The 22,426-nt window shown below is 42.3% G+C and overlaps 1 protein-coding gene across 5 annotated transcripts in view; it reads left to right on the top strand.

The window, feature by feature from the left end:
- CHL1 (cell adhesion molecule L1 like) overlaps positions 1-22,426 on the top strand; it is a 143,599-nt gene that overhangs the window by 13,727 nt on the left and 107,446 nt on the right. For all 5 annotated transcript variants that reach the window (XM_064453446.1, XM_064453447.1, XM_064453443.1 and 2 more), the window contains one exon: positions 20,675-20,755. The gene's annotated coding sequence lies outside the window, so the exon portion shown is untranslated. The remainder of the gene's footprint in view (positions 1-20,674; positions 20,756-22,426) is intronic.

The raw sequence follows: 22,426 nt of genomic DNA, 5'->3' as shown, positions 1-22,426 counted from the left end.
TGTTCCTTCTGCGGGGAAGTGCAGTGATTCAGTCAAGATCATGGTCCAGGTGAATTTGCTGCTGTTATTTTTCTGTGGATCTCCACTTACGATGGAACTGAAAGGGATGCCTTAAGGACTGTAAGTCACTTTGCTGTTGTGGAAGGTCTTTTAGCCAGGACTGAAAATCACTTTTCCAGAAAAATTTTCAAAAGCGCTGCGTTACGACCACAGTAGAGAATACTGTTGTAATTGTTCTGTGGAGGGAAATAACTCACAGGTGTTATTCTTTACAACTCCAACACAAAGCTATTACCTTTGTTTAGCAGCATTTCCTGACTGTTTTTGGATTTGAGGAGAGTAAGTGTTTCAGGATCTTTTCAAAGGAAGTTGGCAACATGTGTCCTTTGGGCCGTTTAGCATAAATGTAAACTCCTTGTGATCAGTCAGAGCACCCAATTACCTGCGGCTCTGCCTGGGTCGACTGTTTCTGCCTCGTATGGCCGCAAACACTTTACATGGCCAGCAATGCTGAAGGGCAGTTTCTGGCTCCTGGGCCAGAGTCTGGGTATTTTCAGGACTGAGCTAGAACCTGAGCTTGTTATGGTGATATTCTCCTTGGGATGAGGAAGACTGATAAATTGTAATAAATGGTTTTCTTGTAAAAAAAGAATATCATGCAAGAATGTCTGTGCTGCCTGTAATAATTGACTAACTGGACATAATTATTTCAAAATACTGTCGGAAGTATATTGACCTTGATGATCGTTTTCTTTCTCAATGGACATCTGAATAATTGCCTTTGCCTAAGGATTCCCTAGAAGCTGTCCTCAAATCAGAGCAGCACTTCAGCATTTAACTCGTGACATCCATTAGGAACACAGGGAGGTAGGAATTACCCTGTTCAATCTGATTAAAGATCCAATTAACTTTGAATCTTATCTCTGTTAGTAACTAATACTAGATGACTCAACACCCTGGGAAAAAAAAAACCCAAACCCAGCCCACCAAAAGAAGCAACCCCAAACCTTCCTCCCTTCTCCCCTGAACTCTCATTACCACAATTAAGGAACAAAGTGTCCCTGAAAGAATTTCCCCCCCACGCCGTCCTGCCTTCTTACCGAGCACTTGCTGCTTGGCTTCTGTCCTGAAACATGAGATCAATAGCCCTTATAAATTCTTATCCTGGCTTGGAAAAGAATTATTATTAGCACTTTAAACATCTAATCATTCTCCTAATCATTCTGCCCTTTGTATCAATAACATTTTTGTGTCAGAGAGTTCACAAAGTTAATTATTGTGATTTTCTTTCCCATTTTAAATTTGCCGTCTCTTAGTTCCAATGTGATCATTGAAGTGACTATTTGACCTTGTTTCACCTGTTTTCATAAATACTTATGTCATGTTCATTCCTTGAAACACTTCATCTGTACATGAAATGCTGCTAATTCTTTTCATTCCTTTCTTAAAGGGACCTCTGATATTTTCCTTATTTTGAACCTGTGTAGTCCTATCTATTTCTATAATTTTTGAATGCCCTTGGAATGCAGTTATACTTGGTGTCAAAGGTAAGAATTTATCAGCAACACATCTAAATTGCTAATCTTGCGCCATACTTATTTTTAGTCCTTTCTAACGCATTCCGTACAGAACCTCCCATCTCGGTTGCATCTTGACCACCTTGGCCTGACGAGCAGATGCTTTCTATTGAAGTGATTTTTCTTTTCTTTTTTTTTTTTTGTAGAAAGAAAGCAATCCAATATAAACGCTATTCTCTTTTGGCCTTCCCAAGGCCAGGGGCTATTTGGTGAATTTAACTTCAGTTAAATAAAATGAAACAAATCTATTCTGACCCTTTGAGAAAGTCTGATGTTTTAGATCATAGGCCTTTTCTAAATATAGGGATCGGAAATTAATGTCTCCCTGGATAGATTTTTCTGTAACTGCCTCCTGCAAGGCTTTCCAACAGTTTCCTTTGAACTGGGTGTCCTGGCCGTTTCTTGAGAGAGTAGTTAAGAGTAGCTAAAACGTTAAGATGATACGCTATAAGACATATATATATATATACACACACAATTAGTCAAATTGCCTACTGAACACGTATGGCTTTGAATGGAATTGTTTAACCATCGTGGCAATTCATGGAAAAATGAAGATCATTTGGGGGGGAGAGAGCTATATATAGCACATATATTTTTCTAAACCATTTTGTGCAACGGGCAATAGCTTTTGCCTTGGGCTTTTGAATCTGATATGACTTTATCTTCCCTGAAAATAATTGGAGAACCAGCAACATCTCATGTGGCTGAACGGGAAACAAACAAAATCGAAGCAGCTCAACAAGGAGCATGTAGAATTTTTAGGTTTATTCCAGAGACATGAATTTTCAAACTTGAAATTACACCCCTCTAACGCGTGTGTGTTTGCCCGAGTGTACACCTACAAGTGCACGTATACCTTCTGCCTGTAGATACGTATGTGCGTAATTCAGAGCTTTGCCGTGCGCAGGCACAGGGCAAGTGCTGGAAGCTCATGTATTAATGCGTATTGGTTCTTAATATTTAACAGCTAGGTCTTGTCACAGCTATGGAGAAGTGATTCAGTTTCCTTCTATTTGGGGGGGATTTCTTTTATTTGTGGGCTCTTCTCTGGAGAACATCTTCCTGTATTTGGCTGCAGACACTTGCTGTAGCAGATGTTATGACTCAGAGCAGACAAGAAGATTCTGATTTTTTTTTTTTCTTTTCTTTTTTTTTTTTTCATAAGTGACTTGCCCCCAGGCATGTTTTGACAGGGAGGATATAATTTCAAATTAAATGTGAACGTGGAGGCTTTCCAAAGCTACAAATTGCAGAGATTTCTCAGCGTGACTCAAAGAAAAAAAGCGTTGTGCATGCTGATCATTTGCTGCGGTGGGAGGGGGCTGCTCTGGCGTAGCTCTCCTGCTGAAACCCATCGTTTACTGCCTTGTTGCAGGTCTGGACGCAAGAGGGGCAGTGTCCACGAGTGAGCTGCTCGGGGTTCATTCCTCTCATAACCATCTTCCACTTTCCTCTGAAAACTTCATAAAGGCCAACACAGCAGAGCTGGTTTTCCCCTGTTGCCTTCAGGCAGGCCGGGTGGTGGCTGGTGGTTTAAAATCTCATTTCCCCTGCCTGTTTTAAATGGTCAGGTGAATCTTTAGCACCAGTGAGCAGGAGGTACTTTTAAGAGGACAAAGAATTCGGCCTGAAAGTGGGCAATCCAGAGGATGCTTCCTGCTAAAGACTGCTGGAGGGCCACGAAGGGCTTTTTGTCTGTACCAGGATCATTGCTTTTCCTCTTTTGTATGGGGAGAGGTGCAATGAGGAGAGGAATTCCTTTTAATTATGGTGGTGTTTTGTTTTGTTTTTTTTAATATTTCAGGAAAATTAATGGAAGGAACATCTATAATTCTGAATACTATCCCATGAGCTACTGGTATCTGTGATCCATGTGTGTTCTGAAGTAAGAGACCATAATGCTCCAGAGCTCTGACATCTTAAAGTTTTTCCTGAGTTTCAGAGCAGAACTTTCTTTCTAATGAAATAAAGCAGAGAAACGCCCCCCCCCTTCTTTTTTTTTTTTTCTTTCCTAAATCTCCAGATTTATGGCACAGCCATAACGAAGGACAGATTTGCATTGTTTGAAGCCGGCGCTCTTTGTGTGGGTTCAGGCTTTCTGAGGATTTTGTGTCTTCTCAGAGTTTGTCTTTCCTTCTTCCCACCTTATTCTCTTTTCCACCTTTTGTTCCAGCTGTTGACCCATGTTTCATCTCTTTCTCTGCTTCTCTTGCTTTGGTTTTCCTCGTGCCCCCACTGCCGGGTCTCGGGGCAGGCATACTCTGACACAAGGTGTTTCTGCAGCCTCCGGAGCTATCCTGAGCACGGCATTTTGGTGTTAACACAGCATCAGTAAAAGGAATGACGCTGATCAAGGACTGCTTTCATCCATGTGTGACTTCAGCTGTGATCTGTTAAATTACACTTCCCTTGGAAATCGGTGGAATTGTGGAAATTTGTATGCAGGCAGGACCTGGCCCTCTGCCTTGGCTGCCCTTGCCCCAAGGTCTGTAGCATCTTACAGTCCCTTTAGGGAGACGTGGACATGAGCTTCCTTTGTGTTGCCATGTTGCAGGGTTTTTCCTTCTGTGCTGAGAATACAGCGTAGGAAAGGAACGGGAGCGAACTCTGATAGCTTTAACCCGTAATAAGTCTGATGTCCTCGGGGAAAATGGAGATTAAAGATCCAAAATTCTCCAGGAGATTGTCACTTGGCTAATGATGATAGTAGCCTATGGCAGTCGGGGATGATATGGCTAATACTTAGCAGGGGTTGTGAACCAATTAGTCTGCTCAACAAAATACTTGGTCCATTGGGTGCAAGTGTTAAGAATATTTATAGGGCTGGCTGTGGAGTCAGCTAATCAGAACTGGAGAAAGCTACTTAAGAGGCTGTCCCGGGCTCTACAGAGGCTCTGAGATTACACAGCTGACAGATACACAAATGTTTACCCATGTAAATATTAGGACTTAAAGATTGTATTTGAACTGTTTTTCCATTTCCTAGCATTGGAAAATCAATTAGGGGTGCTTAAAACACGTTAGAGCCTGCTTCCCTGAGGAGAGCTGACTTCAGGGTGGCCGTCCATGGGTGATCTCCTGCAGGTTGGCTTCCTCCAACTTTGCTTTTGGTGTGTCTCAGATGGGCCAGGTAAGAGCCCGTTTCCATGATAGCAGAGGGTGCCACGTAAGCTGGCCCAGGTAAAATGGCAGCAGCACAATAATAATTCAGCATATACTAGCATGTTGGTTTGCATTCATTAACAGCTTAAGCTCTGAGTATTCCCATTAATTCTTTAACCTACTAACTTGCTGAGGTATCAAACTATTGCAAATCAGCATTGGTATCGGAGCCTGGTCCGTATTAGTGATGTCCCGTCCGTTATACTAGTGGGGTAGGGAGCTGGTGCTTATGTGAGGTCTAATAGTACAGTAATGCAGTAATTCACCTAAATTTACAGGGTGGCTTAAAGGTTTATAAGGGTTTCTTTCTTGGCTTGTTTATTTATTTGCACTTCAGGTGAAGTGCAATTAATAAAATACTTTTTTTTTTTTTTTGCCCCTGTAGTCGAAGGCATCACTTGGCAGAACCCCTTCTGTTAAACAGGTAATACAATGAGAAAAATCCACAGGCTTCGCTGGGAAAGCTTTTTGAAACCTAAGAATATTGATTCCTCAGATTTAAGACATAAATGTGGTTATGCATGTTTTTACAGAGGGTCTGCAAATAGAAGAACAGCTTCTAACCCTACTGCTAAGCTTCTGATCAAAATATTCTGCCTTGCTATTTTACAGCTGTTATTTTGCAGGAAGCAATCAGTTTGAAATACAGCCATTTTGAATTTGGTGATGAAGGTGGCTTTCTCCAGTACTTATCTGAAAAATCAAATGTTAAACTGGGGCATTTATTGTATTTGGCAAGCTCTGCACTAGGTCTTTACTTACAGAAGAATAAAATATTAATAAAAGTCAGGTTGCAGGTTGTTCTGGTAAGCACTATGTGATTTTATTTTTTATTATTATTATGGTTTATTACACCCCCCTGTGTAAAAGCTTTCTTTGTGCTGCTGCTATTCTGGCTGTAAGTGGTTTTAAGTGCAGTGGGTTTTAACATATAGATGTTATTTCTGATGGATCTTATATATTGAAAATGGCATAATGTCTTTTTTTGATCCTGAGAAGCACAGTGATTATTGTGTTAATAGCTTTTTTTTGGTGGTTTTTTTTTTGGAGGGGGGGGTGTAGCTTTTTTGGGGGGGTGTTTTTTTTTTTTTCCCCATACGTGTATCAGAGATGCAACATACTGGCAGCTAAATTAGGTAAAAATGGTCTTTTCAAGAGGAAGATCCAAGTCCGTGGAGACCCTCTGGGGATCTCATTAAAGTGCTCTTTTCTTAATATAGTGTTCTGCAATAACGGCTATTAGAATCCCCACAGTGTGGTTTCCTGATAGGTTAGTTTACACAGAATTAATTGTCTAATTTTGCAGCCAACCAGTACAGTGCACATTGATTTTTATTTATTTATTTATCATTAGTCTGTTGTGTTGCTCACGTGGATTCTGCTTTGTATTTTAAGATAGTTTTTACAATCCATCTTTACTTGTGCTACTTTGTCATAGCACATAGTATGTAGGAATCATGATTTATTCTTAGCATTATTCTTTTTGTCCTTCCATATATAAGAAATGGTGTTAATTTAAGCCGTAAATTTTTGCATAAAGTGTTTTTAAACAACACAAGTAGAAGGATGCATCAGAAAAGCAGATTCAGATTTTATAAGGGTTCCTTGGTTTAGATGCTCCAGAGACCAATCCTGAACGAGGAGAGCCGGTTTCCCATGTCCTCAGAGGCCAGCTTGCTGCTTTGCCAGGTACAAGAGCAGCAAAGAGGTGGTGAGCCTTACGCAGAACAAAGGACCGGCAAGTTGCAGTCGGTTGATACAGAAGCATAGACAAAGGTGGGTGTTTGAATAAAATCTCACAGGCTGGGCTAAGCATTTGGCTTGAAGAGGATTTTAAATGTATTTGGAGGCTTCCTTTTTAAAGTGAAGTTCTTTAAATATAATTTGCATGCACACAGAAGACTTCTGCCTTACTACCTGTGCTGTTTAGCCGCATGAGAAAGATGGGGTTATGAAGAATATTCTTCAGCTTGGTTTGGGCAGGATGGCTGCTAAACAACTGCTGGTCTCAACCAACTGCTAAAAACTGCCTTCCAGCTTGACTCGTCATTGCTGCTGCCCTCCGGAGATGACTCTCCTTCCCTTACCTGCTCAGGTGCATTCGGGTGGGAAAAGACGATGGGCTCGTGCTGATTCTCGCCCCTGGACCTGGCTGTGTTCCTGCAGCCTGCCGATGTTTTTACCCCGAGGAATGGCTTTGCTCTGCAAAGACCATTGCAAAATGCAAACATCTCTGCTATGGCTATTCACTTGCGACCAGCACGTTAGCTGGAGGAATTGATGACTCTGTCCTCCGCTACTGTAAACTGGAGAAGTTGTACGAGTAGCTGAAAGAGCTTTCTGCCTGCACAGAGTCTGTAAGCAGCATAGGAGTCAGGGAGTGCACATGGGCTGAACATGAGCTGGAAGAAACATGGGAATCCAGAGACAGCTGGAAGAGTTGTAGCCTGAGGAGACTGCAGAAATAAGAGAACAATCAAGATTCTCAAGCATCTGCATTTGTGGATGCTCGGGTACGCACTGTCTTCATGTGGTGGTGGGTTATTAAAACACCTCCTCTTTCTGTAGGATGAAGGGCTGGGTGGGGGAGGGAGAGAGGGGTGAGGGGTGGTGCAGAAGAGGGTCAGGTCCCCGTCATTGCAGGTGGGAGTTCAGGAAAAGGGGGTCCTCCATCTGGGAGTTAAAGGATGCTAAAGTGAAACACCCTGATTAATGTAAGTGAGCTCACTAGCTCACCCACAGGGGAAGTCAGAACAGCTTATTGGGGGGGGACACACACGACCCAAACCACCAAAACAGGTTGCAGAGCATGCGCTTTGGAAGCTATGTGTTTGTCAACACTTGAATTTTGTCTTCCGTTTCTCATTTACACACATGAAACATTCTCCAGGTGAAAACGATGACTTTTCCTGTAGGAAGTGAGCACTTTACACAATGCTGCCGCCCTTCTTGCCAGCATGTCTAGGAGGGAGAAATAGAAAGGAAGTCAGTGAAAGGTGGGAGTCCTTTGCCTTCTCATTCATTGCCTTTTTAGCTCTTGCCTCTATTAAAGAAGTTAAGGTGCAGGTTAAGCTGTGGATTTATAATGCCGTAGCTATTCCAAACTGGGATTGTATCTTCCTGTTAGACTTTAGGTATGGAAAAGCCAGCCTATAGGCTGCAGTGTGGATCCAGCCCATCAAGCAAATGAGAGGTCTCCATCACACTGGCAAAGTACAGCTGTTCCCAGTATTGCAGACCATGTTGTGTGCACTGGGCTTGACCAGACATGAGGCCGTTCTCTGTTGGGAGGCACCTGAAACGTGACTGTGCCACCATCCAGTCTTGTCCTGTGACAGGGATTTGATGGCGTGCAGAGCCTTTGAGTGCTGTGTCCCATCCTGGCACCGTTGGTAATGTGCATGTTGTTCTCGTGTCAGTTGTTATCTCCCAAGTGTTGACATCATATACTAAATAACACTTAAGCAGGTCTCTTTCCATTAAAAGATGAATTCCCGACACAATTGAAGTCAATGGGGCTTTTGTCACTGACTTCAATAGGCCTCAGCTTCCACCTTACGACTCCATGGGAAGAAGAATAAATTGCTGCTGAAAATGCCACTGTCTCTGGCATCCAGTGGGAAAGGATAATTAGCAGTCAGTCATGGAGCTGCCATCGTGGTTGTCTGATGAATAATAGAACTGAGTACAAGTGAATTTTGCCTTCCGAGTGGGTAGAGTGATTTTAGCAGATTAGCATGAGTGTAAGCAGCCAAGAAATATGGTATGAAAAACCAAATGTGAGATGAGTCCTAGACAGTAGACATCAACTTTTCCGTCTGTCTGGCCTTCGAAACATACCACATAGTTTTATGTAAACACTAGAAAGGGAAGATGGTGGGGATCAAGCAGACAGAGTCTTGTGTTACCAGGCTTTTTTTTCTTCTTATGTTGAATCTGGTTCATGTTCAATGAAACATTTCAATGAAAGCTCTTCTCCATTCGTGCTTCTTGTCAAAAATACCTCTTGAACTGGTTAAAGTGCTGTTGGAGCTCTGTTGTAAGGATGATGGTACAAGGGTGAATGGCCATGTTTTATGGACATGCACAGCTTCCATGTGTTGAGGAAACACTGGCTTGGAAACCCTGATTCCTAACAGAAAGACAGTTAGAGCAGCTGGTGCAGCAGGTTGCTGGGATGAAGCACAAAGATAGGTTCTGGATTTGCAGATCTATACCCTTTGAGCAAAAAGAACCACAATTCAAGCAGAAGCCGGCAAGCCCAATGTAGTTTTAATCATTAGTTTCAGTTTGTAGTTGGCCTTAGCACTGCGTGCAGCTTTGTGAGAGCATAAAGACGGCACTGTAATGCCGCGGCTTTTAACTAGACCTGTTTATGTATTGTGATTGGTGAAGCTATTGACTTCATATTCTTTCATGTTCTTTATGTTCTCTTCTGTTTTGATGTTATCGTGCAGTCATCTTAGCTACGTCTTAAACAAGACACTACTTCAATATCAAATGATCAAAGGGGTAAGGGAACACAGGGCCATAAAGAATATATGGAGAGCTCTGGGAGAATGATAAGTTGAATTTAAAGGCTTTTTCAAGCTGCTTAATTCCTGCTTAGATTTCTGGTGCCACCAATAGGCAACAGTCCCTTTCTTTAAATCTTTTACTAAAGATTGACTGGCAGAATCACGGTTTTACATGGGGTTTAGAGAGTAAAAGGCCACCCTGAAGGTCAAGCCCTAAGAGATTTCCTCTGAGAGCTCATTGATTCTACTAGATTTTTGACTTGAAAAAAGTCCACTCCTTCCTAGATCCGCGGCTTGGATACAAGTGCCTTAGTATGTGCCAGCACAGAAGGCAGGAGCAAAAGTGTAAGTGCAGGGGAAAAAAAATAGAGAAAGATGCTGTCGGGCAGACAGACAATGATTTCAGTCTCTTGCTTATATGAGTCAAACTGGTGACATTATTAGCTACTGGTCCATGAAAAAAAGAAAGTATTATTTTATAGGTTTCAGAAATAGATTATATTAACAATGAAATTGGGCAGAATAAAGATTTATGGTCACATCCTCAGCTTGAGTAAACAGGCAGAGGACCTCTGCTTGTAATGGGGATGGAAGGGCTCGCTGCAGCTGAGGAGCTGGGCTGTAAATACTGTGGGTCTGGTTTTCTTCACATATATAAATGAAGTCATGGTTGCTGGGAACACATATGCATGTAAATGTCTTTATTTCTGCACAAAAATTAAGATAAGCATGTTTTGCCTCTCTAACCTCATTATAATATTAGCTTTGTAAGTTGCCCAGTGCTGTGGTAGTGATTAACAAAATGCATCTGAAAGCCTACCCCATAAGCAAACTCTGTATTTGCGCTATTACCTACTCCTGTGATATTTCAATCTGATTCATTAGAAAAATTAGCATTTTTATGGACTAATTAGGGGAAAATGTTGTTTGTACTCCTTCTGATGTACAGAGATTTTCACAGCTTGGTAAAGCCAAATAGAAGTGAAACATGATTTCTCTCCCCCCCACCCCCCAAAAAAACCCCAAAAACAAAAAAAGAAAAGCAAAAAGATTACTCAAATTAACTCAGAAGATTGGAGAGATTGGAACTTAAAAATATAAAAGAAAAAGAATTAAGAGAAGATTATATGCTTTTGGCAGTTTGTACAGTTTTTTGAATTCAAAATTCCAGATCTCTTTCAGCTATTTTGGTTCTTCAGGCATAAAAATATTTTAAAAGCTGTCAGTCAGTCACCATATTTTTTGCAACGGTTGCAAAATGAACAGTAATGAGAATGAATGGTAACGAGTGCATTATTCAGTATCTATAAATACCAATAGATTTTCATTGTAAGTTTATATATTTCAGTTGACAAACATTTTAGTTTTTCTCTTCTTTTTAAAACCAAGCTCAGGTTTTATTAGACCATAGCTGTTCATTCAAACATGTCTTAGTTATTTTTTCTCAAGTTATGGTAATGAAGCAGTTGCCTTTGAAGTTTAATTGTAAATATGCCCGCGTGTCTCTTGCTCCTGCTCCCATTCTCCACTTGCCAGGAGGGTAAAAATGGGTGCCTGTGACTAAACATCTGAGGTCATCTTTTTGCAAAGGAAGTATTCTTTCTTCTTGGAGGACGGAATACCATTATTTTAATCAATGCAGGCATCTCCTGTTTTGATCATTATGTTTTGATAATGATCTTGATTTACGGAGACACAGAGCAGTCAACCTCTTGTTTTGGGCTTCTGTGGAGAAGGCAAAAATCTCAGTCTTGCACAGAGGGTAGAAGTTCAATTAGGCATTTTGGTGTCATGGGAGGTTGATTGTGCTTTAATTGGCTCCAGCTGGCTGGGTTTTAGGCCATGATATTCTTCACCTGCAGTTGGATCTTCTCAAATATGTATGGAATATGTTGCAAAAAGTCAGAATAATTATTTCCAAATGACACTTCACAAGTGAATGCCCTATGGTAAATGCAAGTGAAGGAGAAACCATTAAAACTGTAGAATAATTTAAGTTGGAAGGGACCTTTGGAGGTCACCTGGTCCGACCTCCTGCTGAAAGCAGGAGCGACTTTGAAGTCAGACCAGGTTGCTCAGGGCTTTGTCCAGTTGAAAGCAGTAATTAGCCTTCTCTTCTTCAGGCTGGACAAACATGGTTCTCCTGGCCTCTCCTCACACGTTATGTGCTGCAGCCCCCTCATCATCTTGGTCCTCTCTGATGAGTTTTTGCCAGTTTGTCAGTGTCTGTTTTGTAACAGGGAAACCAAAAAAGGACACACTGTTCCAGATTCAGTCTCACAAGTGCTGAATAAAGAGTAATAATTGCTTCCCCTGACCTGCTTGGCTGTGCTCCTGCGAATGCAACCCAGCGTGCGGTTGGCATTCATCACTGTTGCTGCTGACTCCTGTTCAACCCCGAGGCTGTCTTCCCCAGAGCTGCTTTCTGCACCGTGGATTTCCATTTGCAGAGCTTCGTGTCTGCCACGGCTGAATGTTGTAAGCTTTCTGTCAGCTCCCTTCTCCAGTCTGGTGAGATGCTGCTGAACGGCAGCACGTCACCTGCTCCCTACTTCTGGTGGCATCTGGAAACTTGCTGTGAGTTCCCAGCATTAGGAACTCTCATTGTCTAAGTTGTTGGAGAAGATATTAAGGGGTTAAAGAGATTGCCTTGAGAGGATTTGTTCTGTAATCTTCTGTGGGACTGAGGTGAGGGTGACCAGGTAGTTGGATGCTGGGGTGTGTTGTTCCTTCTTGCCCTTCTTGAAGATGGCCATGGTGGTTGCCTTTTCCAGTCATCAAGAAGATCCCTCAATCACCACAATATTTCAAAGGTACAAAAAGCAGCCTCAGAATGATGTCAGCCTGTTTCTTGCACATTCATAGACCTGTGCAGGTCCAGATTGATTAAGCGGCCCCTAACAAAATCTTCCTCTACCGTAGAAAGGACTTCCCCACCCCAGAGAAAGACATTAGGAACAGGGAGCTGGGCAGCCTGAGGGCAGGCCTGGCCAGTAAGACTGAGGCGAAAAAGTCACTGAATGCCTCATCTTTCCTCTGTACCCTTGGTCAGTAGTTCTTCTGTTGATGTGTTTGGGAGTGACACACATTTTTATTGGTCTTTTGATGCAGAAGTACCTATGGGTGAGCCTTTCTTGTTGGCCACACTATCCCTTGCCAATTTCAACTCAGTCTGGGCTTTGGCTTTCCTAATTTTGTCCCTGCAGTCTAGGCAAGGTTTCTGTAGTCCTTCTGGGTAGCCTGTCCCCGCTTCCACCTTCTGTTCACTTTCTTTTTGTGTTTGAGCTCAGTCAGGGATTCCACGTTCAGCCAAGTCAGCCTTCTGCCACGTCTGCTCCGCTTCCCATTCATCAAGGTGGATTGTTCTCATGTTTTGAGGAGGTTTTCCTTGAAGATAGAGGAACTCCCCTGTGCCTTTCCGCACCCCAGGGCAGTCATCTATGATGTTACACCTGCCGGTTCTCTGAGCAAGCCAAACTGCTCCCCTGAACTTCAGCATCAATATTGTCTTTGATGTGCTCATGAAATCTCAGTTGCTTGTGCACCACCAGCGGCCATCTTAGCAGGTATCAGGGTGCTTAAAGTCCCGCAGATGACCAGGGCCTTTGACTGCGAAGGCTGAATAAAGCTTTATCCGCTTGCAGCTCTTGATAGGGTGGTGGGCAGCAAACACCCGCCGCAGTGTCCTCCCTGTTGGCCTCCCTGATTCTGACCCATAAGCATTAGCTCTCAACAAACCTATCACCTCTTTTACAGCAGAGCTCTATGCAAAGAAGTCTGGAGAAATAAATCTGGCTCATTAGCCTCTTCTGAGGAAAATTCTTTTTTCTGAGCATGCGTTTTAACAGCTTTTAGTCTTATACCGTGTCTTTTCCAGCTGAAACGTGTATATTTTTTCTGATAGACAAAAAAACCCTCTCGAAACTCTTTCGGACTCTAAACACGTGGACTACCATAATAACTTAACCATACAGTTAATAGCATTTCTGGATGGAGGATTGTCTGGTATAAATTCTTTACGCATATCTGTGGACAGAAGGAGTTAATAACGTGCTTCAAGTCTTAAGTGCCAATGTGAAGCACTCATTGAATTGATGTCTTTTTTTCGGTTGCACTTTTCTCTTTGCACTTTCAGCAGTTTAAAAGTTGCGATACTGAAATCGCCCATCTTGACCTTGGTTGTCTTCTGTGTTAACGAAGTGCCCTGTGCTGTTGCTTCTTAGTTAGGCCATTAGCCTGGGACTCGGAAGTGTTATTTCTGGCTCTGCAATTATCCTACTGCTGCAATTTCCCTATCTGAATTGGGGATAACAAAGCTCTCCTTCTTCGCAGAATGCTTTGAGATTTGATGATGAAAAGTGCTATATAAGGGTTCGATATTGTTATGTGAACAAATATCACTTTGTTTGCATGGCTTGACCGTCTTATAAGCAAGTGGAGAGCTGATGACCAGATCAAGATTGGAATTGAACAAATGAGTTATAATGAACTTCAGGCTATTGACTTTATCTTTTCCTTCTTTTTTAAGGTCGTTAACTTTTGTAAGTTGGTCTCTGGGGAAATTTTTAGTCTGTAAATCATTTGCCAGTTGGGTTTAGAAATCTTTTAGGTTTGCTTGTTTTGTGGTTTTACTTATCATTTTAGATGTCAAATAAGTCACTGATTCGTTTGTATGCTCACTAGCAAGCTGAAAACAGAATTGTGTATTATAAGGTTAAGTTTCCAATTTCAGCATTGGATGTTTTTCAAGTGCATTTAAAAGGCATTTCCAGGAAAAAAAAACCTCCCTGAAAATTACAGACTAACAGTGAAAAATCTTTACAACAGGGGAAGAAAGTATGCCTTCATTAAAACTGTACTCTGAATCTGTTGTGAACAGGGCAGCAACAAAATTGTTTATTCAAAAAATAATTTCCAAAACCTTTTTACATAGTTTCACTTAGACTCACGGGTTAAGGCCTCCTGAACTTTCTGAGTTCATGTATCACGGCAGTTTGCATATGATTGACTTTTGCGTCAAAGAGTGGAAAAAAGCATCCTCAGTGACATTTGCATACTGCACGCATAAAATTTTTAACTGGGAAGCATTAGGGAAATAGTTTGTCAGGTGGTGTAAATAAAAGTAACTTCAAATAAACCTATGCTGGTTTATCCCGGTTGAAGATGTGCTCCACAGTATCTGAGAACAACTGTGTGTTTTGGCACATGGGTGTGAACGGCTGAAATCTAATTTATATCTGGAAAACACAGAACTAAGTTTTCTGGCTGTGTTCTTTCCTGGAGTCCCAGTATTGCAATAGGAACGCATGGGCCTCATGAAAAGTGGTGGGTATTTTTAGCGGGCTTGTAGATGCTCACGATGCCGCCTTACCAGCTCAGGATAAATCTTCCCAGCGCACGTGCCGTTCGGTTTGCAGGTACTCCGTGTTGTAGAGCGCAGGGAAAGGTTGTAAAGCAGAGTCGTGGTGCGCGTTAGAAGGTTATTAAAATCAAGTGAAAGTGCATTCTATACCTTGGGGACTTCAGATGCAAAATCATTCTGACTAATAAGCAGACGCTAAGTGTGCCAAATTTTACCCCAAGGTACGCACAGGCTCCTGTGGTGGTGTTGGTTTTGCTCGCTGACTTTTATTGACTATCAGGATTTATTGACCCAGGAGGGAAGTATTGACGGAGGTGATTCTTACCAGTCACAATTTCCCTTAAGGGACAATAACACCTGGTGTTCACTGTAAATCTGAACTCAACGCGTGCATGTATGTCATGGCGTGGGGTTTCACCGCTGAACGTTTACCCGACGTGATCGTGTGGCAGTGCTGTACGTGAGACCTGAGTGCTTTTGCACAGACCTTGACATTTTCTTTAGGGAAGAATACCTGTGATGTGCCTGGCTCGTGACAAGCCTAAGAGAGAGAGCGTGTTTGCATGTGCATTAGCCTTTCTATATACATAGCCACGGTGATTTTTCTTCTGGTAACCCTTATGACAGTTTTTCGTGCCACACATCCACGTTGCTAAGTTTGCTACAGAGCTGAATTATGTACTGGCAAAGCTCCTATAACATTTCTTATGCCCAAGTAATTGTGGACCAGAATCTGACCCAATATGCTTAATTTAAAAAAAAGCTTGTTCATGGCTGCCTTTTATTGGTACAGTAAATCACAGATACTGTTGGCTGGCCTCATGTGATGGTCTTGGTTACGATTAGTGTTTCAAGGCTCACTTGATAGTCCAATAGCCCTTTCAGTAATAAATAAACAGATATTTGAGAAACTTGCAACATTGTGCTTGCAGTATTATGACCCACCTTATTCTAAACGTCAGACTGACCTGAAACATATTTTTTTATTCCTTTTTTCCTGGTGGGAAAAGTGAAATATTGGCAAAGAATGTCAAATAAACTGGACACCTTATTTTTTTTGCTGTAAAGTTAGTACTTTCCTACTGTTGCTAAAAAGAAAATAATCATATTATTTAAGAAGTAGTAAAAGCGTTGTACTTGCTTTTTTCAGCAGCACTGCAGCTTTGTTGGGTTGCGTTCATAATGCACATGGGTAAAATTACACCTAAAAATGCTTGTTTCTTTAATAATTAAGAGCTCTTTTTTGCTCAACCCATGTTAATTTTAGGTACTTGGTACTAGTCTGAAGCTGTCATTGCAAATACTCCCTTTGGCACGTTTGCTCTCACATGGGATCCGTAAGCTGTAAGGACAGCAACCTTTTGCTGGGACTATGGTTTATCTGTTTCATCCTGTGCTATCTCCCAAACTGGTAAATACAACTTTTTATGGTTTGTCAGAACTTCCTCCTCGAAAAACCTTCTGCTATTTGTATTTGCACGAATGATGCTTATTCCTCGTTGGCAGTGGTGCTGGAGCTGGTGGGAGCGCTGCCCAGGCCTGGCTGCTGGCACCTGGGCTCCTTTCATCCCTCCGCCACCCACGCGGCGCACTCCGCAAGGGGATGAACGTTCAGGGTGTGCACCGCAAGGCAGAGCCGCGCCTCGCGGGGTTTGATGGGCAGAGCCCAGCGCTGCGGGAGCGGGTTGGCTTCAGCAGGGCTTTGCTGCGGGCGAGTGGCCAAAGCGGCATCGGAGCCTCCTCCTGGCTGGCGCTCCCCTTTTGATCCTGTTCTGCTTTGTCAAGTCCTCCGGGCCAAACCTCTTAATTATATTCCTCAGCGATGTGGTGATCTGCAGCAGGCACGGACCAAGTAACGTTTAAATATTTAGTTTCTCATTTTTGGAACGTTATCTGAGCCTGACTCGGAGGTTTGTAGTTCATCAATTCACGTATCTTTTAGAGACAAGTGGATGGATGAAATGTGAAGGTCACATTGCAGCAGGGACCGCTCGTCCCTGCTCCAGTCTGTTCTTCCTCTGCAGTCAGTGGATGGAGTAGCCCGGGAAGCCGCCCGTACCATCTGTGGCATGGCCAGAGGCAGCGGGTGATGCCAGCCCTGATCCTGGCTGCAGCATTTGCTCCCGGTTCCGCTCAGAGACCAAGCGGCCCCTGGGTAGCTCGACAGAGGGATCAGAGATGTCTTAAAGCCATCTTTGTTCCCTGCTGCTTCGCCCCTTCTCTGCGCTACGTGTAACTCAGCTGAAATACAATGTCAAATTCAGTGAATGACCGGCTGAGTGAATAAAAGTGCGAACTGCGTTCCCTCACTTAGAAATCTGTCAGCTCCCTCTAACCATTTGGAAAATTGAAAGACCCCAAAGTGACTGTACTTACGGAACATCGTAACGATAAAATGCCGTTGTGAAGCAGGAGCAGCGCTGGGAATGCAGACACGCAGGCGCTTTGCCCGTAGCTGCACAAGAAAAAGATGATATTTTTATTTCTCATCTTTAAAAATCCCAGCAGATTTACAAGACCAGGGCACGTAACCGCTTTGATTCAGGCCGTGAGGTCTCTAGGACAGTTGTTACGAATCCCAGTTTGCAAAGTTGCAGATTTTTCCCGTGTGGTGTGCTAGGCAAGAAAAACCAAACAGCAGGTTAAGTTTGGTCTGGGAGACAGGTTTTTTGCGTTAAGACATGCATTGTTTCAGTAATTCTTTCTTTTCCAGTGTAGAGCTAGATGAAATCTTTCTAGACCTTTTTTTGCAGGTGCACGTTTTCTGTATCCTAGAAATGGCGATGCGGGTACTTCTGGGCACAGTAATAACGGCACATAGCCCAGAGTGCCACAGATCATCTTCTGAGCCCTCTGCGAAATAAGCCTCCTGGCTGATTTTTAAACTTAAGTAGCTTGGTTTGGACAGAGAGCCATTTACCTGAGCAAGGGGAGCAAGAGCCACCTGTGCGTGCTGCATAGCTGCTATGCGGGAGGAATGACTCTCGTTTCCTACTGACAGCATCACCCCAGATGGGAACACCTGGGCCATAGACCACAGAGTCGTAATTCTTCCTTCCCGTTACAGAAGACACTTGGGCAAAATGATGGACAACCTTCACCAGGTGAATTGAGTTGCTGGGAGCTTGGACCACCTTTCCTGGGGAACCGCGGCATCACTGCATGGACTATTGGATTTGGGGTGGAGCAGGACTGTGGAGATTTATGGTCAGCTTAGTTCCTTCAGCAGCCCGGCCCTGAGAGCTCGCTGGTGAAAGCCTGAAGCAATACCCTTTAGCAGTCTTGAGTTGAAGCTGCGGCAGGTGCACTTGAGCACTGAAATCGGCTCTGTTCCTACTCTGCCTTTTTAATGTTAAACTTTTTTTAATGTTTTGAGGGAGGGATGAATTCTTACTGTCTGTTTATGCTGTGCCTGAAACAAGAACTGCTATAAATTGGCTGACTCTGAGAAACCCAATAAAACCACCCAGCCATACAGACTAGGTTACTAATACTGTATCTTGTAGGTTTTTTCCAAAGTTTTCCTATACTTTTCACTGGAAGTGCTTTTGATATAAATCTTTTCCTTCAGTCTGAGAGCTCCATTTACCCTTCCTCTCTCCGTACAGTACTCTGATAACTTCAGTCCTACAGACCTTCTCTCCGGGAAATTCGATTAAGATTTTCTTTTAGCAGAAGTGAGTAGCCCTTCAGAAATCCTTTATCAGGTCTGCTCTTTCCCGCTATGGTTTGTCTCTGCTTTTTTTTTTTCCTTCCCATGGTTAGCTGTAATTTAAAGCTTACTAGATCGATAAGCCCAAGATGCACAGCATAAATGGGGGAAGCAGACAAACAGCTGGTAAAGATAGGAGACAGCTGATTAAAAAGAATTCAGCTATAAAGCTTTGGAGTTACTATTCTCTGCTGTGGTTTTTGAGTTGGATTAAAAAAAGGGAAGGGGACATACAAATCGTAATTCCCTCCTCTTTCTGATTCTCTGATTAAAATAATGGTGAACTTCCTCTTTTTTTATGTCTTTAAATAAAAAGCAGATTTTTTTAATTTGAAGTAGATGTTTTAATCAGAAGTGAATTGGCTTAATATAGAGGTAGCTGGGGGGAATGTAATGGCAGGAAGCGTGGACCTGACGGAATAGCGGCATCTTGGGTCTTGAACTCTCTAAATCCAGTCCTGTGATAAACTGAAATCCTGCGAATAGCCTCTGTTTTACACTGATTCATGGCATAGGGATTTTCTACTCTGCTTTGCAAGCCCTGGTGATTGTGTGTGGGGACCGGGATTGGGTTTGCTGTGCTCTCTAGCTGAGGCATGCCTTGCAGTCCCTGGGCCAGGCTGCCACAGCTTTGTTGGGTTATGCCCAGCTGGCGCAAGCTGTAGATCAGGCAATTTGCATTTGGCATTACCAATTGCAGTTACATTACTTTGTGAAGGTAAATACGCCATAAAAGGCTGAGCGTATTGCCAGCAGGAGAGTAAACATTTCTAAGCTAAAGCCTCAGTAGAAGTCAAGAAGGATTAAGGTACAGCCGAAGGTAGAATTGAGGTTCCTAAATCACTGCAGAGCTTTAGAAAATGCTTTCTGTTCACATCAGAAACCATAATTTATTGACGAAGGGGTTGAACTTTAAAATACATGAGCTAGTGAGTTGTCTTTCAGGAAATTACATACTTCTTTTGACGGCGAGGCTCGTATAAATGTTCTGTGTGTGCCCATAACCACAGAAACCCTTTGAAAGACTAGAGATGTGTGTGGCAATAAGCATGTACGTTGTATACATGTACATCTGCGTGTGCTGAATGCGGCTGTATATACACACCAAAATAGCAAAGAGATGTTGCTATATGAATTTGAAATGCTGTGGGAAAGGAGGTATGTGTGCACATGTGCGCTTTGGAGGAAGGATTGGGTCTGTCCGTGGGGAAATAAGTCTGTCTGCAACTGGTGAAATGAGACCAGATAAAGAGATTATCAAGTAGTGACAAGAAAGAAAATAGCTGAATTTCTCTTTATCGCTTCTGTTTCCCTTAAGACATCCCACTGACTATCTTGTCATTCATACAGAGAGTCTTGAAAGAAAAGCACTTTTAAAGGTGACCCACAAAAGAAAAAAAGGAAAAACAGTCCTGAGTGCTGCTTCTGCTCCTTGGCGGCGTAGGGGCATGCCCTGGCATTTACCCTGTGTTTGTGTGCCCTCTTTCGGGAGAGCAAGAGAAGTGGTCTTAAAGCTCCAAAGTCTTCCCATCGCCTTCGCTGCTCCCAGCACGTAGTCGAGCATCCTGTGGGTACAGAGCAGGATGCTGAACAGAGGCTGAAGGCCCCGGTGCACCTCGGCTCAGCCGGGAGTGCATATCGAGGTGCTAGTTCAGTAGCAGAGCTGTATCGTGTCCGCGTAAATGAGAGATGGGTAAAGAAATGCAACCCTTTGTCAGCGTGTTTGAAATGGGGGCAATGTTATTGGAAAAAAACCAGTTTTGGAATTTGTTTCCACTTGAATAGAGTTTTCTTTCATGGGTCTTTTTAAAATTTTAATTGAAAGCAACTATTGAAAATAATCATGTTTTACATTAGTGGACGATAGGAGGGCAGTAATGTACGTGGTGGTTGATAAAATTTATTGTTTCTGGTTTTGTGATATCTAGCGATTATATTGAAACCCAAATCTTATCTGTTTGGTACTATATAAACACTTAACAGGCTTTAGAAATCTTCTAATCTAAGTAGACAAGAAAGGCAAAGAAAGAGAGGGGAACCAGAGGTGCAGAGAAGTGACTCATTCCAAGGTCACAAACCAGATTTAGAATAAGAATCAGATCTTCTCTCTTCAGCCCATTTTTCTATTCCATGGGGAGTGTTGCTTCTGTTATTCAAATATGGAAAAGCCTGTCCTTTTCCAGGCAGATGGAGGGCAAAGAGAGCAAGATCAGACATAAAGTCAGTGATAGAGGGGGAAAAAAAAAACAACAAAGGAATTGTACTGATAAAGGTGCTATTTTTTGGTAAATCAACGTATGACATAGCATTACTAAAATTATGAATTTGTGTTTCTCTCTAGATGCAGTAAAAGGGGGAGAACGATTCAGATGTAAAACTGCAAATTGGCCATGCATTGATGAAGAAGCAGCTGCATGTACTGGTTAGAAATGAATTTTTTTTTAAAAAAAGAATTAAGTATTTGTGTTTTGGATGTAAAAATTATTTGCCTTTATTTCTGACTCATAACGTTTTTCTATAAAAGCATAAACATGTGTGTGTATACTTATTTGTGCATGTATGTATGTTCTGGAATAATTCCATGTGATTTTAATTACTTGAAGTATGTGAGCGTGCTTTCAAAGTCTGAAAGCTCTCTAATGTCAGATGGGAGTTGTTTGTCTTCTCTTTTCACAAGTTAAGCAAACAGTGATTTGTTGTTATTATGTGTAGCTGAGCCCTAAGCTAGGCTTTACCCTGTTGTAGCATCTAATGGGTAAGGAGCTTGTGACTTTACATTTTAAAAAGCCCTCAAATCCGTTTACTCCTTCAACCTGTAGGAAAAGGTGCTGCAATTATTCTATTCTGATTATTTCCAAGGAAGTCTTCCATTCTGCTTTCCAGCCGGTGGAGGTGGTGGTGGCCACTGGGGCAGTGAGTTACCCCAGACACCTGAGGGGTTGGATCCAAAGTGGTGGATGGACCTTGCCTTTCTTTAAAGTACCCCTGGGGCACGTTGATGAGAAATAGCAGAAGAGCAGGGCTCTAGTGGAGGCGTTGCCAGCAACTAGTCATCAGTGAAGAAGGGTCTTGGAGCCATGGAGTTGTTTATGTCTTGGGCTTCTCTAAAATAGGTTGTTACTAGGGGATTTTAGCGCCTGTGCACCCTTCCTGTAGTGAGATGTGTGTGGAGGAAATAATCACACTGGCAAGGGATTGCTATCTTTTTTTTTTTTAAATCCTATTCATTAAAAAAAACCCCTCTTATAACTTTGTGTTCTGTTTCTCATTTGTATCTGATGAAAAGGGAGTCTGTGCTACCAACATGCGAAGTTTAAATATGCGTTTCCCATTAACTTCTATTAATAGGAGCTCTAAGGCTAAAGCTTTGTGTATAATGGGAATTATTTACACCATAACTTTCTTTTGAGATACCATTTATTGGAAATTTCTGTATTCTGCTCACTGGCTTTGGCTACCGTGGAGAGCAGGGCTGAGAACATCGCTCTTATGTATCTGCAGCTGAATTTCTTTTTGCATATTTTTGTGGCCTGTAAAATTCACAGTGACAAAGTTATTGATAAAATGTAGTCTGCCTGAATATTGCTTTAACTTTTTTTTAGTAAAACATTTTTAAATTCTTTTATTTTACCCACTGATTACATTTATTTTTCCTTACAGTTTCAATTTAGTAATTTCTGGGCAACCCCAACTAATCAGGCAGTGGGACTCATACACTGTGTGACTCTAGAGCTCCATAAAACCTGGATATATTTTGATTCATCTCTCTTTAGGAGCAGCTCTGAATGGAAAAGCTGGCTTTCTTGTCAGTTTGTAAGTTAGCTTATAAACTTCCCCCCTTTCAAGACCAGCCATCTGGAAAGGTGACCGTGTGAAGACTGGCTATTTTTTAGGTATGCATGAGCAAAAAGAATGAGGATTTACTCCGCTTTTCTTGCAGGACACTGTCTTGTTTCTTCTTACATGACCCTCAAAATTGCATAAACTCTTTTTTAAATTATTTTTTTTTATCCCCCCCACCCCCATTCTGTGCTCTCTGTGAGAGTATCCCCTGGGCTGAGCTGTTCCATCTCAGGGGAGAAATACTGGAAAT

This window comes from Phalacrocorax carbo, chromosome 6, assembly GCF_963921805.1.
Source record: "Phalacrocorax carbo chromosome 6, bPhaCar2.1, whole genome shotgun sequence".
Lineage (NCBI taxonomy): Eukaryota > Metazoa > Chordata > Aves > Suliformes > Phalacrocoracidae > Phalacrocorax > Phalacrocorax carbo.
Note: the sequence above shows the minus strand (reverse complement) of the source record. Positions and strands in the feature narration are given on the sequence as shown.